General features: G+C 44.8%; 1 long non-coding RNA gene across 2 annotated transcripts in view; it reads right to left on the bottom strand.

The window, feature by feature from the left end:
• LOC102166756 (uncharacterized) overlaps positions 1 to 23,099 on the bottom strand; it is a 283,514-nt gene that overhangs the window by 118,713 nt on the left and 141,702 nt on the right. Inside the window, exons 4-5 of one of the 2 annotated variants that reach the window (XR_014826893.1) lie at positions 13,058 to 13,112; positions 12,255 to 12,376 (exon numbers count right to left, since the gene is read on the bottom strand). This is a non-coding gene — a long non-coding RNA (uncharacterized LOC102166756). Of the gene's footprint in view, positions 1 to 12,254; positions 12,377 to 13,057; positions 13,113 to 23,099 lie in introns of those variants that run through there. The other variant, XR_014826892.1, reaches the window with a different exon arrangement.

The raw sequence follows: 23,099 nt of genomic DNA on the forward strand, positions 1-23,099 counted from the left end.
CAATATCCACAACATTCAAAAAGGAAGGCAGGAGGCAAGTGATGATATTAAAGATCTTTCCATGCAGAGGAAGCAGGAGCAGTGCCCTCTGGACCTGGCGGAGCTGGCGGGCTGGTGTGGCTAGCGGGACAGGATCTGGCGGGGCTCTGAGCAGGTGCACATTGTAGGGGATCAGGAACTGAGGCAAACCAGGGAGGCCGGCAGATGCCCAGAAGACCTGAGGCAAGGGAAGAAGGCAAGGAAGGAGAGACAGGAAACGAAAGGAGAAAGGAGTCTTTCTCAGCAGAGAAGTGGCTTCAGATTAAAGAGCAGAAGAAGAACCTTTCTCCTCCTTTGCTTTCCCTGCAATTGGATGGTGATAAGGCAGTCACAGTATCACCTGAGGTGGGAAACTAGACGGTGGAAAGATGACAAACTGGGAAGCACTGGCAAGCAGGTCCTCTGAGACTGGTCATGAAGATTAGATTAGTGGCAAAATTTACAACACCCAGGGCACATAGCGTCACCTATGCATTCTCGTGGTCATCATTATTACTGTACTTGCAGTGCTGGCATCCATTCACCCTGGAGACCAGGTATAGGAGATACACAGGTGAACAGAGAAAGTCCCCACCTTGATAAGGGAGGAGGACGGCTGTGGAGACAGGAATTCCTAGGCAGTTAGGAGGGAAGTAGCACCCATCAGGAGTCCCTCAGTCATGAGGCCAGAACACGTGAGCTGGGCTTTGGGGACAGGACCAGTCTCTTATCGCTCTGTGACACCGCAGCTGGGCTCACACAGGTGAGTCCTGAGGCTCTGGGCTGTGGCTTTCCCTGCTACTCAGACCTACGGGGAGGGGGCCAAGGGCAGGACACTCCAGTCCCTGCCCTGTCCCACCCCCATCATGGCTCTGCACTCCAAGCCAGCCTGAGCTGCCCTAGACCTTGGGAGAGGCTTCCTCTTATCAAGGTCGCTTTGGAAACTGCCTTCAAATTGTTTCCCTGGTTCAATCAACTTTCACATTCATAATACAACAGAGATCTACAGGGCCACCGAGTGGAAAGCGTCTGCGGTTTTTCATTTCCTGGCATGATTAGGGGATAATCACTGTGCTTGGAAAAATAATAAAGCCGGGGTCTGACACGGGATCAAAGCGAAGAGTCCGGCCACGTACAAAGGCCCCAAGATGTCATGACACGTGGACTGAAGCCTTGCTGGGGGGCAGGAGAGGGGAGAGGGCCTCTCACCCAGCCTGTGGAGGGGGCCACCGATCAAGCCTGCAGCTGCCTGCTCAGCATCAGCACCAACTGTACCTACAGGGAAATGACTTCCACGCTGGTCCTTGGGCCCCCACACGGGGAAGGCAAAGAGCTGAGCTTGCGGGCCGGAGGGAGAACTGCAGGTACAGCTGCAGAGACGGGTAGAGAAAGTGGAGTTATTGGCTACCATCTGCTCACAACTGCCCTTGGCCACCTAGGAGCGGCTGCCCAGCCATGCAGCTGGGGGACGCATAGGTTAACAGGTGCTGGGAGGCAGGGGTTCTTAGAAAAGAGAACTGGGGATGCGAGAGAGAGAGAGAGAGAGAGAGAGAGAGCGAGAGAGAGAGAGAGAGAGAGAGAGAGAGAGAGAGAGAGAGAGAGAGAGAGAGCGCTCAGGGAGGGGCCAGAATGAGGGGAGGTGCCCATGCTGACCCTGTTGGCTGTCTCCCCCCCTGACTGACGGAGAGAGCAATTCCAGCCCTGCCTTCTGGACGTGGAGGAGTAGGAAAGTAGAGACAGTGGTGATGTGCTCACCCTGAGAAGGGCTCCGGCTGGGCTGGCCTGGCTGCGCAGCCCCCAGAGGGACCAGGGGGAGAAGCCAGGGGATACAGCTTCTGGGTTCAAGAGAACAGCTCCTTCGGTCCAAGCACCGCACTGGACCCTGGCACTGTGAGAGACATGGAGGCCCCCGCATTTGCCCAGAGAGTGCCAACCACACTAGCTGTCAGATGTGCCTTTTCTTTTTGCCTCCCCTCTCTGGGTCTCCGATCCCACACCTGCAAAGTGAAGGGACTGTACCTGCCAATGCTGTCCGAGGCCCTCAGAATGTCAGTGCTTGGGGAGGGACTTTCAGGGAATTGTTGTGACTTTTTATTGCCATTCCTTTTTTTTTTTTTTTTTTTTTTAAAGCTGCACCCATGGCATGTGGAAGTTCAGGGGCCAGGGATCAAATCTGAGCCACAGCTGTGACCTATGCTGCAGCTGCAGCAACACCAAATCCTTTAACTCACTACGCCGGGCCAGGGATTGAACCTTCCTGCCCCCACAGCAACCTGAGCTGCTGCAGTTGGGTTCTTAACCCACTGTGCCACAGTGGGAACTCCTCTGTTGCCATTCTTAATTGACATGTTTCCCAGCCCTAATATAACTTCTCCGAAGGCAGGAATCTTGTTTCTCTTGTCTTCATGCTGCCAACCCTTAGATCGGGGTCTGGCATTAATACCAAAGTGCCGCAGCCTGAATTTATGAACAAGTGCGCCACGGAGGCTTTAGAAAGCTAGTCACCAAGTCCAAACCCACCCAGATTCAGAGTCCATGACTAGACATCCTTTCAAAATACATGGGAAGGAAAGTGTGAGATTCGAACACCCAAACCTGGTTTTAAGCCTAGCATGGTATCAGCTTTATTTTATACTTTTTTATTTTTTTGTCTTTTTATGGTCACACCTGCAGCATATGGAAGTTCCCAGGCTAGGGGTCAAATTGGAGCTGCAGCTGCCAGTCCACACCACAGCCACAGCAACACCAGATCCAAGCCGTGTCTGCAACCTACACCACAGCTCACAGCAACACTGAATCCTTAACACAATGAGCAGGACCAGAGATCAAACCAGCATCGTCGAGGATACTAGTCAGGTTTGTTACTGCTGAGCCACAATGGGAACTCCTCGGCTCTATTTTAGAAAAGGCATACATGTGGGGTGCACTGAAATCCCCTACTCTCAAGAGAGAAATCTAGGGGTCGGAGAAAAGCTCTATACATGCCATTCCCCCCAGATGGTCCAGAGTTAATGCAAGAACATTTTGTCATGAAAACCAGGCCAAGATAAATGGAGAAGTGCCTTGAGCAAAATAAGGTCAAGGTTATTATTTCTTAAGGACGAGGGACACATTGGCCGGTTTTCCCTAGACTGCTGGGAGAATTCCACATGTAGCCTAGACTGGGGAGTCTATTAGGAGAATTTATTTTCAAGGAGGTGAGTTCCATTTGCCTTCAGAAATCTCAGGAGGGATACCAGCCAGGGCTCTGAAGCTGCCCAGGCTTTTCTCCAGCTTCTGCCACGCCTCCCCTTCTATAGCAACAGCTGAGCCTTGGAAGACCCCACAGGCATCTGCCTGCAGCCTGGGGTAGCAGCATATTCCAGGAGAATAGACTTGTGGTTGCCTGGGGCGAGGGGGAGGGAGTGGGAGGGATTGGGAGCTTGGGGTCAATGGATGCAAACTATTGCTCATGGAATGGATTTACAATGAGATCCTGCTGTGTAGCACTGAAAACTATGTCTAGATGCTTACAATGCAGCACGACAATGGGAGAAAAAATTATGTATACATGTATGTGTAACTGGGTCCCCATGCTGTACAGTGGGGGAAAAAAAAAGTGTGTTGGGGGAAATAACAATAAAAAAATAAAGTAAAAAAAAAAATTCAGTCCTACCTCCATCATACCAAAAGGAAAAAAAAAAAAAAAAGACTCTAGGGTTGGGGCTAGGACCTGTTTTGCTGGTGGGTGGTAAAGGTGGGGTGGTCCAGGGGTAGAAAGCCAAGACCTGGGGGCTTAAAGAGTCTCAGAGACATAGAAACAAACTTGTAGTTACCCAAGGGGAGAAGAGGGGGAATAAATTAGTAGGGGATTAACAGATACACAGTGTGATACATAAAATAGATGAGCAACAAGGATTTACTGCATAAAACAGGGAACTATATTCAATATCTTGTAATAACCTATAATGGAAACTAATCTTAAAAATTATATATAATATATATAACCAAATACAATTTTTTATATAATGATTTTTATTTTATTTTTTTCATTATAGCTGGTTTACAGTGTTCTGTCAATTTTCTACTGTACAGCAGGGTGACCCAGCATGGTGAATCTACATGTATAGATTCTTTTTTCTCACATTATCCTGCTCCATCATAAGTGACTAGACATAGTTCCCAGTGCTACACAGCAGGATCTCATTGCTTATCCATTCTGAAGGCGATAGTCTGCATCTACGAACCCCAAGTTCCCAATCCATCCTGCTCCCTCTCCCCTCCCCCTTGGCAACCAGGAGTCTGTTCTCCAAGTCCATGATTTTCTTTTCTGTGGAAAGGTTCCTTTGTGCCGTATATTAGATTCCATATATTAGTGATATCATATGGTATTTGTCTTTCTCTTTCTGACTTACTTCACTTAGTATGAGAGTATATATAAAACCAAATCACTTTGCTGCATGCCTGAAACAAACACAATACTGTAAGCCAACTAGGCATAAATTTTAAAAAAGAGAGGGCATTTGAGACACATAAGACATTGAAACAGGAGTGGCTGCGGAAAAGAGGTGCTTGCTGGAGCAAGGATGTTTTTGTAAGAAAATCTCACCTTTGTGTGAAATAAGGGATCAAGTTCATTCTTAAACAAACCCTCCTCCAATCCTATAACTGCTGAGGTTTCCATGGGAGGCCAAGGTGCATGCTGCAGGGGAGGTCAGGTGGGGCAGAATTTGAACAAAAGGAACCTGCTCCAGGGACCTTGATGGATACAGGCTCGTCCCACTGCTGATCATCAGCAGAAGGTGTTCCTACGAACAGTCCCTCCAGCTAAGGGTCCTTAGGGTCCTCTAAGGCCTTCTCTGAACTTAGATGTCCTCATTCATAATCCATGCCACATCTCCACGCACATCAAGTGTGGGGTCCACGTGATAAAGTAGGACGGAAGAACTGTATGGATATAAAGCCACCAACAAATACCTGGAAAGACCACAATGTTTTCGCCTTTCTCCACTGTGACCGTAGCCCCTGCTTAGCACAGGCGATGGAGAACGTCTTCTCCAAGTGGCCTTGACTTCACTGCTGCGTTCTTCTCGAGGTTTTACAGAGAAAGAAGTCTGAGAAGACTCGACCTCCAGCCATGCTGGTGCCCCTCCAGCTCTCCACGAACACCCTCTCCCTGCAGTAGCTCATCCAGACGCCTTCCACGTGTTCTGACTCCCAAAGCATCGAGGGATGGACACAGGCTACCTTCAGGCCTGTATTAGGCAGCTTGGGCTGCCTTCACAAAGGACCACAGGTAGGCAATGTCAACAACAGACGTTTATCGTCTCACAGTCCTAGAGACTGGAAGTCCAAGATCAAGGTTCTGTGGGGTCGTTTTTGCTGAGGCCTCTTCTCTGAGGCTTGTAGATGGCCGCCTTCTCCCTGTGTCTTCACATGGTCTTCCTCCTGTGGCTGTCTGAGTCCTAATCTCCTGTTCCTATAAGGACACCACTCATTTGGATAAGAGCCCAAACGGTGACCTCACTGTACCTTAATCATCTCCTTGAAGACTCTATCTTCAAATATAATCATATTCTCTCTCTCTTTTTTTGGGGGGGGGGCACACACATGGCATACAGAAGTTCCTGGACTAGGTGTCAAATCAGAGCTGTAGCTGCCAGCTATGCCACATCCAAGCCGAGTCTGTAACCTATGCTCATGGCAATGCTGGATCCTTTAACCCACAGAGCGAGGCCAAGGATCAAACATGCATCCTCATGGATACTAGTCGGATTCATTTCCAAGGAGCCACAATGGGAACTCCCCATTCCCATTCTGAGGAAGTGGGGGTTTGAACAGGGACAGGAAACACAATTCAGCCCACAAAGCTGGGCTCTGCTATCAGCAAGTCCAGAAGTCTTTTCTGACTGCAACCTCTGCATCACGCAGAGGGGCCCTCCTCTGTGCTGCTTCGCATCTCATGGCAGCACTGCTCTCACCCCTGGGGCCCACCCACCATCGGCCATCAGAAGGGCAGGACCCTGACTCTTCATCTCTGGGTCCCCACAGCTTGCACAGTACCTCAAAAAACAGTGGTGTTCAATAAATATTCAGGGGATTAATGAGTGATTAAAGATGTGCCAGGCTCTGTCTTGGTGAGAGAGGAAAGTTATCCTCTAGCTTAGTTTAGAGAAGGACGAGTCCAACACATACTATATAACACATGAGTAAAGGCAAGGTTTGATTTCTTGCTCCCTTTTACTGAGTAATCGATAACTTCTGAAAGTCCTTAAAAATAAGCTGCAGGGCAAGGCTAAGGATCATAAGAGTGGAGAACAGGACGACGTGCAAGGAGGCTGCAAGAAGCACTAATAATATGATGCTGGCATTACAAGGGATATCAATATTAATAGCAATATTAGTGCCAAAAAGCATCAGCCTCAATCTTTTGCAGTTCCTTACAAACACCTTTAATGGGTGATGACAGATGGGTGATTTCAGGGTGAAATTGAAATGGGCTGTTATGATGGCTGAGAGATGGGGGAGCCATACGTATGCTTTTCTTTAACAGGATCCGTCTTCTGCCGCCTCCCCATGTCCTTAGCAGACCACAGGTTGTTTCAGAAGCTCAGGCTGTGCCTTGGATGCCTGTGCCCACCAAAGGTGCAGACCCAGGGCTTCTCTTCAGAGGCTGAAGGGCAGAAGGAGGAAATTATCCATCTATGAACTATGTCTCATGGAGGCCATTACTGTGCGTGAGTGAGGTGTGGACTGCAGCTCCAGATGGGTATGTTGTCTCGTTCCACTTTAAGCCAGAAACGTACTCCTGCAAAGAGTGATGGGGAATGTGGCTTCTTTGAAACTACATCCCACTGCAACTACCCCAGGGCTTACCCTTTGAAGAGATCCTTTGGCAAAATGATTTATATAGCCAAGAATCCTTTTGTGAAATGAATACAGGTGTGTTCTCCCTTAAGCAAATCGAATTTACAAATTCAATTTAATTCAACAAATGTTTATTGATTACTTTTTCTGTATGCAGGGCATCATGCCAGTGCAAGTGATAAAAAAGATATTTAAGAGGGGATTCCCTGCCCTTAGGAAACTCATATCCCAACAGAGGGAGACAGACAGGTAAACAAGTACTTCTACCAATGCAATAGGTGCTACAGTGAAGATGTGAAAATTCTCTGGGGATCAAGATAAACCAAACAATCCATTTATAATGGAATAAAAAGGAAAAGTTGCAGGAAGGAGGGGACAAATGGAGTGGGCCTTGAAGTTTGAGTAGGAGTTCACCAGGCTGGAATGTGGCCATGCCTAGCATGATGAGGAATCAATGTGCTTATATCTAAAACACACAGGGTGGTGAGGGAAAGATCATGAAGGAGAAATGGAAAGAAATGTTCTGGACAAATAGGATGCTCTACACTGAAGGACCTGATTCAGCCAGATTCAAATTTTTATTCCCTCCCACTCAGCTGTTGAACCTAAGAGGTCAGTCACCGCGGGATTTGTATAGCTAGCAAACTTTCCTACCACGTTGACAAATGACTCAATTTACAAAAAAATTTGATTTATGTACTTAGAGAAACTCATTGATTCTGTGGCGAGAGGTACATCTGTAAGGAGAGAATTGTCAAATCCAGGTGTTTATACAGAATAAAGAAAAGGAAGATGCTCGCTGGAGTCCAGCGTTCTGCTGCCCCAGGCTATACCAGCAGCTCCAGGAAAGGGAAGATCTGAATTGAATGCCTACAGAGTTAGATTGGATGTGGGTTAGGAGGAAAAAATCCACTTGAACTGAAACTTATGAATGTGCCAGAACATAATATAGGAAGGAGGCCCCTGGGCCACTCCAGGGAGGCTCACGGTGCTGCATTAAGGAGACGGCCATCTCTGTTTCTCTGAATGCTCCTCCAGCTACTTTGGCTGCCCCCTTGTAGATTTCAGATTTCTCACCTCTTCTGTGACCCTCTTCTGTTCCTCTGCCACCCTGTCCAAGTTTTATGATTAGAATTTAGAATTCCGAGTTTTGTTGTGTTGTTTATGTAATGATGGACAGATGGAGCAAATTCATCTTTATCATCATCATCTTCTTCTTACTCATCATCACTGTCTTAGTCTGTTTGGGCTGTTATAACAAAAATGTTAGGGATGTGGAAAACTTATAAACAGCATTTATTTCTCATAGTTCTGGAGGCAGGGAGGTCCAAGATTAAGGCTTCCTGGTTCATAGATGTCCATCTTTTTCTCTGTGTCCTCACAGGGTGGAAAGGACGAGGAGTCTTTAGAGTCTTCTTCATAAAGGCAAGAATCCCATTCACGAGGACAAACGCCTCACCACCTAACCGTTTCCCAAAGGCTCCACCTTCTAATACCAACACATGGAGGGTTAGGGCTTCCAGATATGAATTTGGTGGCTAAACAAATTATTCAGTCTATAGCAATCACCATCGCTGTCTTGTCATACAGTTTGAGAAGTATACACTCTCTTATTTGATGCCACCAGCATCCTAAGAGGAAGGCGGGCCATTATCCCCAAATTCCAAAAGAGGCGTCAGTTACAGACGTTATTTAACTTGTCCAGGGTCACACAGCTAAGTAATTGCAGAGACAAACCTAACATCAGGTCTCTTGGCAACCCATGCAAGGTACCCCCAAATACAGCACACCACCTCCAGAGAAGGTGGACTCAGCCTCATTCATGAGCCAAGCAGAGGGCTGGCAATAGGGTCTGAATCCAGAGACCTTAGGAAGACTTTCCACCTCCCAGTTTTTCCATGGGAGTCACAACACACAACATTGCACCATTCAATACTTTGTGTGTGTGTGTGTGTGTTAAAAATAACTGGTTTGGGAGTTCCCATTGTGGCTCAGCAGAAACAAACCCGACAAGGGTCCATGAGGATGAGGGTTCAATCCCTGGCCTCACTCAGTGTGTTAAGGATCCGGCATAGCCGTGAGTTGTGGTGTTGGTCGCAGACATGGCTCATCTCCCATGTTGCTGTGGCTGTGGCGTCGGCCAGCAGCTGCAGCTCTGATTCGACCCCTAGCCTGGGAACTTCTATATGCTGCAGGTGTGGCCCTAAAAAAAATAAAATAAAAAGAGAGAGAGAGAGAGAGAAGTGGCTTCAAGCTATAGAGTTTGTAACTTTTCAAAAGCCCTTCTACATGTTTTATTACAAAATTCATCTTGCAAGAGGGCAAGGGCTAGTCATGTTTGAGATGCTTCTCACTGCCAAGTGCAGCTGACACAGGGAGTGGTACTTAACACTCTCGTTCAAAGACATCTCAAAATAGAGGCGGAGCAGCTCCAGGGCTTTCAAAAAATAAAGTCATACTGAGAGGGCACCAAGGCCTCAAGTTCTTCCCATCTTTCTGATCTGCATCCTCAGCCAGCTGGCAGCTCTCCTCTTAGTCACAAAATGGCTGCAGTCAGCTGGTCTAGGTATGTCCTCACATAGCCACAATCAAAAGGGGGAAAAGTGTCTCTCCATTTTATGATTTTCGAAGCAAAGGGTTGTAGACACCTCCCAGGAAACCTCCTCTTACATCTCATTAACCATGGTGGTGGGGGGGGTTTACAAGCCCAGGCCTAATCAGACCTGGCTGAAAAAATAGAATTTCCTTGATTGGCTTTATCTGTTCATCATTCTTCCCCTAGAGAAGAAGGAAGGTCCATGAAGCATCCCTTGACCCAGCAGTTGAATAAAATCTGAGCTCTATTAACCTGAAGAAGGTGGAATGAAGCCTAAATGGGCAACTAATTGGGTCTGCTACCTATCCCCAATTTCCAGAAGGGAAAGCAAAGATTCAGAACCTTCCCCCCAGGCCCCCAGGAAGCACGGACACTTCTCAGTAGCGCCACTGAACCTGGTGTCAGCTTATAGAAATACAACAGGTAAGCTTTATGATACTGTCAGCTATTAATGCCTCTGCTCCTGTACCACCTGTTACTAACCCTTTCAGGTATCTCATTCCGAAAAGGACTGCTGTACTTAATCCTAAATTCTGAACTATGTTTCTACATGACCACAACACAAATAAAGCACAAAGGGAGGCTGGGCGTCCACACAACAGGAACTCAGACAGAAACAGGGCCTGAGGAGGTCCCAGTGGTGAGAGTGGTACAGAAGTGATGGGAGGGACCACAGACACCCACTGCTGACCCGATGCCCCAGGTGGGCTGTGACGTTAAGAGAGAATGTTTAGTGGATTCACGATGACTGCAGACAATAAGCGGCTCCCAGACCAGATGAAGTCAGACGTCAGGGGCTTAGCCAACCCGCAATTCCCCTGGCAGGGTACTTCTTCTTAATCGCAAATATTTCCACTGGTAGCACCAAATTGCAGGTCTTGTTTTTATCCACTCCCTCACCTGCCTGCTTTCCTGCTGTTGCATTTGCTCTTGCTGGTTTGAGTCAGGGCCAGCAGCAAGAGAGAACATTCAGGTGTCCATGCTCCCATTCTCATGGCGTGAGGTTTCCTAATTCCCAGCAGAGGGTAACCTTCAAGATTTGAGCCATGAAATCGGAACTCCCAGTAATTCTTGGAAACCCCTCCGATCATGTTATTCTGCATTTTTCGTCACACTTTGTTTTAAGATAAGAATGAGTGACTCTGATAATACACAGTGAGTTGTGGGGGGGTTGTATGATTATTACAGAGGTTTTCTGTTAAAATCTATAATAAATGCATGGTTGATTTCTATTACGAGTCAAAACATTATAACAAGATTATATACGTCAGTAATATGTAAAAATGATCTCTCCCCAATGCTGACATTTGATAATCGAAAACATTAAAAGAAGGGCGTAGTAACAGAAATAAATGCCAGTAAAAATCTCTTAGAGATAATACCACAATATGTAATTTTTAATATTTAAAAGCTATCATTCCTAAAATGAAATTTTAAAACACACCAAGCGTTAACTGCCCTAGCCAAACATCTTGATCTCTTTTTTGTGTGACAGATATTCCAGATGGGACAATTTCTCCCATCTTGCATCGACCTCTGTCACACTGGTAAGAGGACGTCCAGTAGTAACTTCAGGTTGAGTGTTAGGATTGCTTTATACAAGCTCCTTTCCTTTTTTAACCACAGAAATATTTTGACTACTAGATCTGATTTTGGGTGGGTCTTCAAATTCGTTATTGCTTCCACCAATGCAGATCTTTAAATCCGTTTCTGATTTAATGTTGCCCAATTCCCCCAATACCATCTTCTCTTTCCATTTCTCCGTTCAAGTATTTGCAAAGAACAGTAACTTACAGTAAATATCTGAGCCATAAACATTTTGGGGTAGTAATGAAATAAAATAACATCCAGCTCTCCTAGCAAGAGCTCCTAACAGCGCCACACAGAATCATGTGCCGAAATTGCCGACTTAGGGATATATTTCACTCCCCAAACTTATTATTTCTTGGAATGCCATCCATAAAGTAGTCCGTGGGTATAAGCTGACTAATATTTATTTTATTGGCAGCAATGACTTACCATTAGCAGCAGACAGGGTGCCGAATAACTCTTCTCTCAGGGCAAAAACTAGAAGCAAGGCTGACTCATGGGACTTCAAAGCTGCTCCCCTACCTGCCTCTGTCCCGACGCCTCAAAATGCTGACCTTCACCTTCCACAATTTGGGTCAACATTTCCTGCTCTCACAGGGAGTTTGGGCTTGGGAGATGCAAACTATTCGTTTTTATGTGAGGACTGCACCCACAGTATATGGAAGTTTCCAGGCTAGGGGTCAAATCGGAGCTGTAGCTGCCGGCCTACACCACAGCCACAGCAATGCCAGATCCAAGCCATGTCTGCAATCTACACCACAGCTCACGGCAACTCCAGACCCTTAACCCGCTGAGCGAGGCCAGGGATCGAACCTGCATCCTCATGGATACTAGTCAGGTTTGTTACCACAGCACCACCATAGGAACTCCCAAACACGTACATTTAGAATGCATCCAGCAATGAGGTCCTGCTGTATGGCACAGAGAACTATATCCAATCTCTTGGGATAGACCATGATGGAAGATAATATGAGAAAAAGGATGTGTCTGTATGTGTATATATATATGTATATACATATATGTTTTTACATATATATATATAAATGTGTGTATATATATATATATATATGAATATGACTGGGTCACTATGCTGCGCAGCAGAAATTGACACACTATAAATCAACTATACCCTAATTATAAAAAATTTAAAAATTAAGAAAATTTCCTGCTCTCATTTTTGACTTTGTCAGCAGGTTCTTTCAAAGCAGTAACATCTCTATGTTGGTTATTAAGCTCTCATTCTCACAAGAGACTTACCATACTTTCAACCATCTTCCCAGTTTTTCAACTGATTGTTCTCAGGATTTGGAAAAACACGCACATTTCCTGTGGAACATAACTCCTGCTTAGAAGATGGTCATAACAAGAGTTCCCATCGTGGCGCAGTGGAAACAAATCCGACTAGGAACCATGAGGTTGTGGGTTCGATCCCTGGCCTCGCTCAGTGGGTTAAAGATCTGGCATTGCCATGAGCTGTGGTGTTGGTCACAGACGCAGCTCAGATCTGGCGTTGCTGTGGCTGTGGTGTAGGCTGGCAGCTGTAGCTCTGATTCAACCCCTAGCCTGGGAACCTACGTATACTGTGGGTATGGCCCTAAAAAAAAAAAGGCAGTCATAAGGCACAGGCTGGTGTGTTCAAGTCAGATCCTGAAGGATGATGTCATGAGACAATTTCCCACATCCAGGCATGAGAGCCAGAGCACCCAGCACAGCCCCTTCTCATACATGAAAATCCTCCGCCCTGGAACTCCTGCCCCCTGCCTGCCTTGTCTGTTCATCCCAAAGCTCACGCAAACCTACCTGCCTTCTCCTCCATGTCTTCTGCTCACATATACCCCTTTGCTGCTCTCTGCAAGCCCAGCCCCCACACAAGCACCTCCTCTCTCAAATCCTAATGTTCTGAGCAAAAATCAGCATCAGCCACGAGCTTGGTCTAATTGTCATCGGGACAATTTAATCAAAGCAAATGCAGGCGAAGGTGTGAATCATCCATCAGTGTCCACTTACCTTCGGTGTGATGCTCACTAGCTTCCTTCATCCTCCTGAGCCTCAGTTCTTTCATCTATAAAATGGAGAGAAAAATTTCCGGCTCATAGTATGTTTGAGGAAATGAAACAATATTGGTAAAGCATAGAATTATTAAATGCTAGGAAACTGTGAGTAGTTCTCTTTCTTTTCTTCAAAGAGAGTTTTCTTTGAATTTTAACTACAGAGCTTTGGGGTGCAGGTGGATCTTGTGGCAGCTACTGGAATGGCAGGCTTAGCCCCCAGGAGCAGAAGCTGCTGTATTCGCAAATCCAAACGTGATGAAGTGTCTGCACATGCCTCTCTTTCGGCTCCCTAAAGGGGCTATTCCTATCCACCAAGCCTGGGTCAATTCCAGAAACTTCTCTGCATGTTTCCACAGTAGGGCTTGGACAGAGAGGTTCAGTCCACCAACCCAGTGCCTGGCCCACTGTCACTGCCCTCAGCCTGGCCTGCAGTCAATGCTCAATAAACGTTTGCCACATCGAATTTCCTTCTCCTTGGATTAATCGCTGGCAGACTCGAGGAGTGGGGCCCCCTGGGTGGCTCCGGTGCCCACCGGCTTCATGAGTCATGTCTTCAAAGGCCTTACAGCACCCCCCCACCGCCTCTGACCTCTCCGGCTTCTTCAGCATGTTTATGGACATAATTACAGTGTGCTATTGATTTCCTGACAGCCGCCCTGATGTAACTATTTTACAGAATCAAGCTAATTTCATACATTGAGGTTTTTATGGGCTCTGGCAGACTCAACCCAGAAGTCACTGTGTCTCCTCCTAGGGCCCTCCCGCCCCTTCTCAGAACACTGCTTCTCTCAGTCCGTCCTTCGGTGAAGCCCTGCTGGGCTGCCTGCAATCCAGAGCCCCTGTCTTTTCCTTGTAGCCCCATTCCAATGGCCTCATGGGTTGGCTGGCCATGTCTTGGGGAAACATCAAGGTGTCTGAGGTTCCAAGAAGCCAGGGCAGCGCATGGAGGGGGCAGAGATGGACCCCAATTATTTCTCTAATTTTTAAACCCGGATCTGCTCTTACATTTTGAATACATTCCTGGGCCCACTGAAGTTTCCCTTCCCTACAGGCATCAAATAATTTACAGCTCGCAGAGTCTTTCAAGAAACATAATCTTATCTAATCTGCCTATAGATCCCATGACTGTGTTATTGCACCCACTTTACAGATGTGGAAATTAAGGCTGGAAAAGTAAAGCAGCTTGATAATACAAAATGTTAACAGGAAGGGAGTTCCTGTTGTGGCTTAGTGGGTCATGAGCCCGACTAGTAACTCACTCAGCGAGTTAAGGATCCGGCCAGTACTGCCGCCAGCTCCAATGTAGGCTGCAGACACGGCTCAGATCTGGTGTTGCCGTGGCTGTGGTGTAGACCGGTGGGCAGTTGCAGCTCCAATTCGACCCCTAGCCTGGGAACTTCCACATGCCACAAGTGTGGCCCTAAAAAACAAACAAACAAACAAAAACAAAACAAAACAAAAAAAAAGGTAACAGCAAGCATATGGACATTCTTCACGAAAAGGCTTCCCGCAGTCATTTCTCCTCCATTTGGAGATGCAGAGTTGCAGAGCCAAGATTTAGACAATTAGCCTTCTCACGCCAAGCGCTTTCTTCTACACTGCTGGTTCCTTGCTGCTCTTTCTCAGGTCCACAAACACAGTTCCCCCTCATGCAGCCGGGTCTTGGCCAGGCTATTTTTACAACCCTCTGCTTTCTGCTGATCCAGCTCACAGCTGCCCCTGATGGTGAGAATCCCTCCTCTGTTCCCTCCTCTACCAGAATATCTTCCCTTATAAATCTACCTTTCATGACACTCTTTACCTTGAATGTAGTAGATATGTTGTCTATAAGATTATATATTATATATATAATGTATATAAGTAAACATTTCATAAAGGTGTTCTAATCTTGGAAGTCCCTTAATGCAGTGTAGCTGGGTTCCCAGTGGATGTCAATGTTCCATTTTCCCAACAGTCACCGTTGTAACCTGGCAGGGCCCTGTGGGGCTCCGGGGCACATGCCTTTCTGTGTCCCCCTATTCTCGTTTTTAGGGACTAAACTTCAGGATCCATGACCTTCCCTGAGTTCCAAAGGACAGGTTCAAGCCGATGCTAATCAGGGAAGGGAGGGATGCAGAGACCAGGGAGGAGCAGTTGAGAGACAAGAGTGCAGCCCTGGGGCAGGGTCCTGGTTCCTCTTGAAGGAATATACGTAGCAGTATCTTTGAGCCCTTCTGCAGAACTAAAACCCTCAACAAATGGAAGATGTTAACTACTTGATTGAGCATTCTTCACTCTGGAAACATCAGAGCCAGTTCTGGGGCCACTAAACACCACCTTTGAGAGACAATGCAAGCTTGCCTCCACCCTGGTCCGTAACTACAGCCCTATTTTCCACTCTCAAAACTATAAAACCACCTCCCAATCTCTTCCAAGGCGGGCACAGTCTTTAAGGCATTAGCCTACCGTGACCCTCCTTTGCCTGGCAAAGCAATAAAGCTATTTTTTCTCCTTCACCCAAAACTCTGCGTCCACCTTTCTATTCAGCACCAGTGGACAGAGGCCAAGTTTTGGCAACACCGTCCTCTAGCTGAGGAGCCATAAGACACACCAGGGATGTTGAGTTCAGCCTTGGTTCTGGGAGTGGGACCCAAGATCAAAGCCAGGTCTATCAGTACATCTATATAGCCTCAGTGGTCCAAACGGAAGGATCATATAGACTGTAGAGAGACTGGCTCTTCCTGCTGGGTGTGAAAGAAAGGAGAGATCTCCTGCTGACAGTAGGGTCAACATGGAAGAAGCAGTCAAAAACTAGAGTCTAGGTCAGACATGTTGAGCTGCAAGATCAAGCCTTGCCTAAAGCTAACAAAGCTTTTCTCCTGACTCTTCGGTGACAAGAATCAACTCATTTCTTTTTGTGTAAACTAATTTCAGTCAGGCTTACGAGCTCCAGAGGGTTCTAAGGTAAATACCTGAATAGTGATGTCTGTTCCATAATAATGCCAATCAACCTAGAGGCAGCATAACCCTTTATTCAGACTTCTTCATCATAAAAAGAGAATATTAAAAACACAATTTTGGAGTTCTCGTCGTGGCTCAGTGGTTGACGAATACGACTAGGAACCATGAGGTTGTGGGTTCGATCCCTGGCCTTGCTCAGTGGGTTAAGGATCCGGCGTTGCCGTGAGCTGTGGTGTAGGTTGCAGACGCGGCTCGGATCCCACGTTGCTGTGGCTCTGGTGTAGGCTGGTGGCTACAGCTGCGACTGGACCCCTGGCCTGGGAACCTCCATATGCTGTGGGAGCGGCCCAAGAAATGGCAAAAAGACAATAAATAAATAAATAAATAAATAAATAAATAAATAAATACAAAAATTTTAGCTCCATTGATCCTTCTTATGACTTAGTGGAATTTTGTTCTTTCCTAGTACAAAATAATCCATTAGAGAAATTCATACACTACTAACAACCAAAATGTACTCACTTTTACTTAAAAATGTATGTTTTATGAAGTTGGGATGGATCATCAGGTTGTCTATGAATTCAAAATTCCTACCTCAGTCACTCAATGACATCAGGTTTCCTCAGTTAAGGGGGAAAATAAGTAGCCAGATTACCTGGGTTCAAGTCCTACCTCTATCATTAATATGGACGTGATCTTGAACAACTGGTACCAGTCCTGGCATGTCTCAATGACTTTATATGTGAAAAGGGTATATTGATAGCATATGACTTATAGAGATTTCATGAGATTTCATGTGTGGTATCTGGCAAAGAGTCATGTAGTAAGAGCTCAGTTTGGGACAAGTTGGGTTTGAGATACCACGGCTGTTCAAGAGAGCCAACCAGTGGGCATTCTTGGTGGGAGTCTGTCCTGTGCCTTATAGGAGGTGGAGCAGCACCCCCGGCTGCTCCTGTGTCAGTAGCACTCATCATCCTACCAGGTTGTACAACCAAAACTGTCTCCAGACATTGCCAAATGTTCCCAGGGCGACAACACCCCCACCCTGCTAGCTGAGAATCACCAGGGTACGGCATTTCATGTCATAGCTATACTGTTCGTTATTGTCGCACAGCTAAAATGCACACAACATTGGAAGGTGATAGCAGTATTGAAGTATCCTCACACTGTTACAGTTTTCATAGGAATCCCTTTTGCATTTTCACATCCCATGTAATACTGAACTATTATTTGAGGTAAATGATCTGACATTAATTTTTATTAAATTTTCCAAGAGATTTTTGTTAAATAGTTATTATTTTTATCAAATGTCTTTAAGACACCAACTGAAATTTTCTCTGCCTCACTGATCCCTGGATTGTATTAATAGAATTTGTAACATTAAATCATTCTTGCCTTCTTGAGATAATACAGAAGTGAACATGTTATGGTATTCATTTTTTAATATAGCAATAAGTGTGAGTTGATGGTATTTTATTTAAAGATTGTTATTTCAGTTCTATAAAAGAAAATGAATAGTGTTTCTTTACTTTTGTTTCATTGTTAGGGTTATGATGGTTTCATAAAATAATCTTGAAATTTTCTATCATTTTATATGATTGAAAATGGTTTGTTTTCCCCTACAAATTACACATTTCTTGAATTACATCAACGAAACTGATCAACAACACAAAGTCAAAAGCCTTTAGGGGTGATAAGGCTATAGCAATTTTTAAAAATAATTTCTTCAAGTTCTCTATTTTTGAGTCAATTTTGTTGATTAATATCTTGCTAAAAATCATGACTTTTAATCAAAATTTTATAAAATAGTATATAGGAGTTTCCGTCGTGGCTTAGCGGAAATGAATTTGACTAGCATCCATGAGGACTCAGGTTCAATCCCCGGCCTTACTCAGTGGGTTAGGGATCTGATGTTGCCATGAGCTGAGGTGTAGGTCACAGACACGGCTTAGATCCAGTGTTGCTGTGGCTGTGGTGTAGGCCAGCAGCTGCAGCTCCAATTCAAACCCTAGCCTAGGAACTTCCATATGCCGCGAGTACAGCCCTAAAAAGACAAAGAAAAAAAAAATAGTATACAGTACAATTAATCTCATGCAACGTGTTATAATTTCAGTATCTGTATTATAGTTCTATCCACTTGCTAATAGTAATTTTCACATTTCTTTTCTCCTTTTTCCTTTTAGAACCTTCCAGTTCTACATACTATTAGTCTAATTTGAGAAAGCCCCTCTTTTTTCCGTTTTATGTTTAATTTCTTTGTGTTGCTTAATTAAATATTTTGTTTTTTCTAATTTTTTAATAAAAGCATTTAGCCTATGAATTTCCCCCTTTTCCCAGCTTTGGCTTTACCCCATAAGTCTTTACATAACATGTTTTAATTTTTAATACTTTATAAATCATCTCTTTCTTCTCTGACCCAACAATTATTAAAATGAACAGTTTCTAGCTTCCAGGTTCTCAGATGTGTCTTTTTAAAAACCTTTTAATCCATTTGTTATTATGTGGTTGGTCAGTGACTTTGTTCTACATTAACACATATTTTCAGTATTTAAAGAGATTTTTAAAAATTTTTTGTCACTGCTCTAAGAATGGTTGAAAGAAAGGTTTACTATCTGTTCACAGGGTTAAAATTTGTTAGACATTTTTATTAAGTAAAAGTTAGTAGTTCCACTTCCCATGTACCAAACATCCTCATGTATTTTTTATTTGTTTCATCTGCCATGTTCTGAGAAAAATACATTGACATTACTCTACAAACACTTTTTGTTATTTTCTCTTTGTGTTTCTAATGTCCTTACTTTAAATAATTTGATACTAAATTATTTGGCACCATCCACAATTTGGTTTAGGACTGCTACATTTTTATTCTAGATTTTATGTTCCATCTATGTTACATAATTCTCATTGTGCTTCTAGTTCAGTTGCTAATATTGCCATTCTCACATTTTGTATGTGTCTTCCTGATCTTTTACCAAGCCTTGTATTTTTAATCTTTCCCTGTCAATCATGTTGTATTAGATTTATATCTTGTAAACAGCATATAGTTGACATTCATTATTTGACCTACTCTGAGGATCTCTGTATTTTCATGGGAGGGTTGACCCTTTCATTTACTGACATAAATTATGTCTGGATTTGTCACTGTCATTCATTTCATTATTTATTCCCATGAGACATCCTTGCTTTCTCAAATTTTGTTTTTTGCCTTGTAATTTTCTTCCTTTTACATTTCTATTTATTAAAGAGACAATATTTTCTTTGAGGGTTTTTTTATTCTCAAGTACTAATAATAGAAAAAAAAGTCTTTTCTAAAATCTTTTAGTGGCTCTTTTAGGATTCAGAAAATAATTTTTTTTTCTAATAATCAATATAAAAATATGTCTCTATCCACCTCTCCCTTTAAGATGAGGAAACCAGGATACTTTTTACTAACCAATTCCGTTGTTTTTCCTGTAATAAAATGGGGTATTAAAGATAAATTCTGTTGAGGTTTTTTTTTTTTCCACTTTTGAGAATGACTTTTTATCTTCCATTCTTCCTTATAGTGGTGTTAGCAAGAATTACTTAGACTTTACTACACAGTTACCCGATTCAGTGCTTCCACCTGGCTTTTACTCAATAATCTCCTTATGCGTCAATCTTATATTTTGATACATCTGTCAACTGGAATATATTCTTAAATACTTTTCAGGAGGGAAATATACCTTTACATGTTCTGAACTTTTATATTTTGGAAATTGCGTTTCTCTTCTGTTCATACCTAAATGACACCTTGACTGAACAAAGGGAAAAAAAAAACTTGAGTCACGACTGTGTTCCTCAAAACCCTGTAGTTAAAAGCTGTGCCAAGTCATTGAAATTCTGAGGTCAACACTTACACAGCCCATTTTAGGGGTCAGAGAGGAACCATCCACGAGATGATTCAGGAACCCAGGCTCCCTACCTGGAGTCCTAGACTGTACTTTCTGCATCTGGCAGATTTCGGAAGAAAAAAGAAGAGAAAAACAGACCTTGTAGCAGATTTTAAGAGCCAGACCAGAAGTAGCTCTTTTGCCCACAGTCCATCAGCCAGACTAGTCCGTTGCCCACTCTATGGGAGGAGCGGCGAAACCTTGTCCTCCTGTGTTTCCAGGAAGAAAGTGAAAGGATGCGATGCACAGAGCCTGCACCATATAGTTTTCCCACCATCCTTGGACATTTGCAGAGACCTTGGAGGATGTTTTAATTTTCATTTTTGTAACGAATATATTCAACCTACGTCTTTTTGACTTTTGTTTTGTTATTTTTCTTTCCAGGGTGCTTGTAACACTTTATCTTTGTTATTGTTGTTGTCTTTGTAGGGCCTCACCCGTGGCACATGGACGTTCCCAAGCTAGGGGTCGATTCAGAGCTGCAGCTGCCGGCCTGTGCCACAGCCACAGCAACGCCAAATCTTAGCCAGCTCTGTGACCTACACCTCAGCTCATGGCAATGCCAGATTCTTAACCCACTGAGTGAGGCCAGGAATTGAACCCACGTCCTCATGGATACTAGCTGGGTTATGGCTGAGCTGTGACAGGAGCTCCCTGTAACACTTTATCTTTTAAATTTAAAAAATTTAGCCAGGTTGTGTGAAGAGGCAGTTCCCTTTAAATTTATTTTGCCTGCATATTTAGGCCATTTTGCAAGACGCATTTTCTTCAACTATGACTTTGATTGTGGTTTCGGAATAAATCGTTCTGGTATATCCCTCAGCAATACCTGTAACTCCTAGATTGGATCCCCTCTCTTCTCCATACCTATCACTTTCATCTCCTTATTTTTTGCTCTCTTAACACAAGGAGAATTTATTCTTCTCATCAACGATTTGAGTTTTAGCTGTGTTAACCCTGCCGTTACCACCTGTATATACATTTTATTTATTCTGTTGGATTTAGGAACCCTTCAATTTCGTCTAGATTTTAGTCATCTTCTTCGCAACCTGCTTTTATCTCAACGTGTTTTCCTTCTTACTCACTTTTATTTCTATTGTCTTTTCTTCTTAGATTTTTCATAGCACTTTTCCTTCTGCTTATTCATTCCTAAAAGTGGCATAAACCATGGCAGACCAGGGGTTGCCACCGGGCAGGGCATGCGGTTTGCCCTTGGCCTCGCATATGCTTTAGCTGAATAGGGTGGTAGAGTTTCAACACAAACACCACATGGTCGGCTCACCCTTTCACATCCTAGCAGTACTGAACAGAGCAGCACAGAGCCTGAGTTTCGAGGGAGATAAAGAACCTCTGACACATGTCACATCGTGGCACGCACTGACACCCTGTACAGAAACACTAATTCTCCACTGATGAAAGGCTACGTGCCAGCCCGTCAAGACTGGGACATGTGTGGATGCCTCTTCTTAGATATAGAGCTACTGGACACACGGCAGCAACTGGTCCCATTTCCAGGGTCCCAAGACCAGAGAGGCCAGAGTTCCCTTGAGTCTCAGCAGAAAACCACGGCACGTTCCTCAGGGTCCGAGAGGATTTCACCCAATAAGCACCTCTTGCAAATTCAGCAGAAAGGGGCAGGGCATTTCTTCTGGCTAACAATACACATCTGTTATCAAGGTCAACCTTAGCTGGGTCTTAAACATGCTGCTCCTGTAGCACCACACATGGTTTTCGTGCATTTTATTGACAACAACATTCTAAGGAATTTCTTAATCTCACAAAGAGACAAATGTTATAAAAATCCGAGATAACACCCCCAGTTAAGATTTTCTAGGAGTTCCCACTGTGGCACAGCAGGTTAAGGATCCAGCATTGCCATGGCTATGGGGTAGGTCATAACTACCGCTTGGATTCAATCCCTGGCCTGGGAACTCCCATATGCTGTGGGTACAGGGAGGAAAAAAATTTCTAATCTCCATTTTTAGCCTGAATCATTTGTTTTTAATTTCTGGATATAAAACAGGTGCTTTATTAATCACTAGTCAGGCATTGCTGAGTGAAGGAATGGATGGATGGATGGCTGGATAAGTAAATGAATGAATGAGTTTAGGAAACAAACTAACAACTAAACAAATCTGCCCGATTGTAACAATGAGCACTGACTCCCCTTATTTACCTCTCTTTCTTGGGAAGATTCGAGTACTCTGAAATTTCTCTTGTTGCAAATGTTAGGATGGCTACTCATAGGTCCTGAGTCCCACCAAACTAGAGCATGCAGGGAGCAGGGCCGGCTGCTGCCAGCCTACTGCCCCAGCCCCTCCATGCGCCATCACCAGCCACGGCTGCCTCCCCGGCTCAGTGTCTGCTGATGTCTGCATCTGCAGCCACCCCCACTCCTCATAACTGTCCTGTCCGGCTTCCTAGGGAGCAGGCTCCTTGCCCCTCCCTACCCTGGTTATAGCTAAAGACCTTCCTCTTGGCCCTATATCTCTTTCTTTCTGTAGGGGAAAGGGAGGGGTGAGGCTTGCTGTGGATGCAGACACCCCCAGGTGTACAGACATGAAAACCAGAGGAAAAGTCAGGGTCAGGATCAGAGACGCACAGCGAAGAACAGTGCATTCTGTAAACACGGCAGATTATCAGCCACTGAGCTTCCACATCTGACAGCTAAATATGTGATCAAGGTGACAAGGTGACGTGATGACAGGTGTCTCTGACATAAATACAAACCAGAATGTAATGAGGATGTTGTCTAACCATCAGCAAAGTCCCAGGCAGGATGCCCTGTAGGATACAAACCGAAGATCAGACAGGCAGCTGTGGCTCCTGATCAAGGTCACCCCTGCACAGGGCCAGGTAATGAGTCCAGAGAGCTGGGGAGGTCGTGGGTTTCTGAGTGGGTGTGGGAAGCTCTGACAAGGGAACAGAAGACAAACACACATATAGCCCCAGGTGTGCACTAACTAGCTGTGCAATCTGAGACAGGCATATACCTCCCTGGGCCGTCATATGTGGTCCTGTGAAATGGGATAATATCTGTTCTCTTTCTTTCATTAAGACCCACCTGCCTGTCCCTATACCCATCCCTGGAGCCACTTACCCAGAGTCCCCAGGTAAAGCCTGCCTAGAAGGCGCAGCCCAATGTGC

Source organism: Sus scrofa, chromosome 14 (genome assembly GCF_054392235.1).
Source record: "Sus scrofa isolate SSC_HxYL_T2T_F1_AM1 chromosome 14, Sscrofa_HxYL_maternal_Yorkshire_Landrace_v2.0, whole genome shotgun sequence".
NCBI classification, from domain to species: domain Eukaryota; kingdom Metazoa; phylum Chordata; class Mammalia; order Artiodactyla; family Suidae; genus Sus; species Sus scrofa.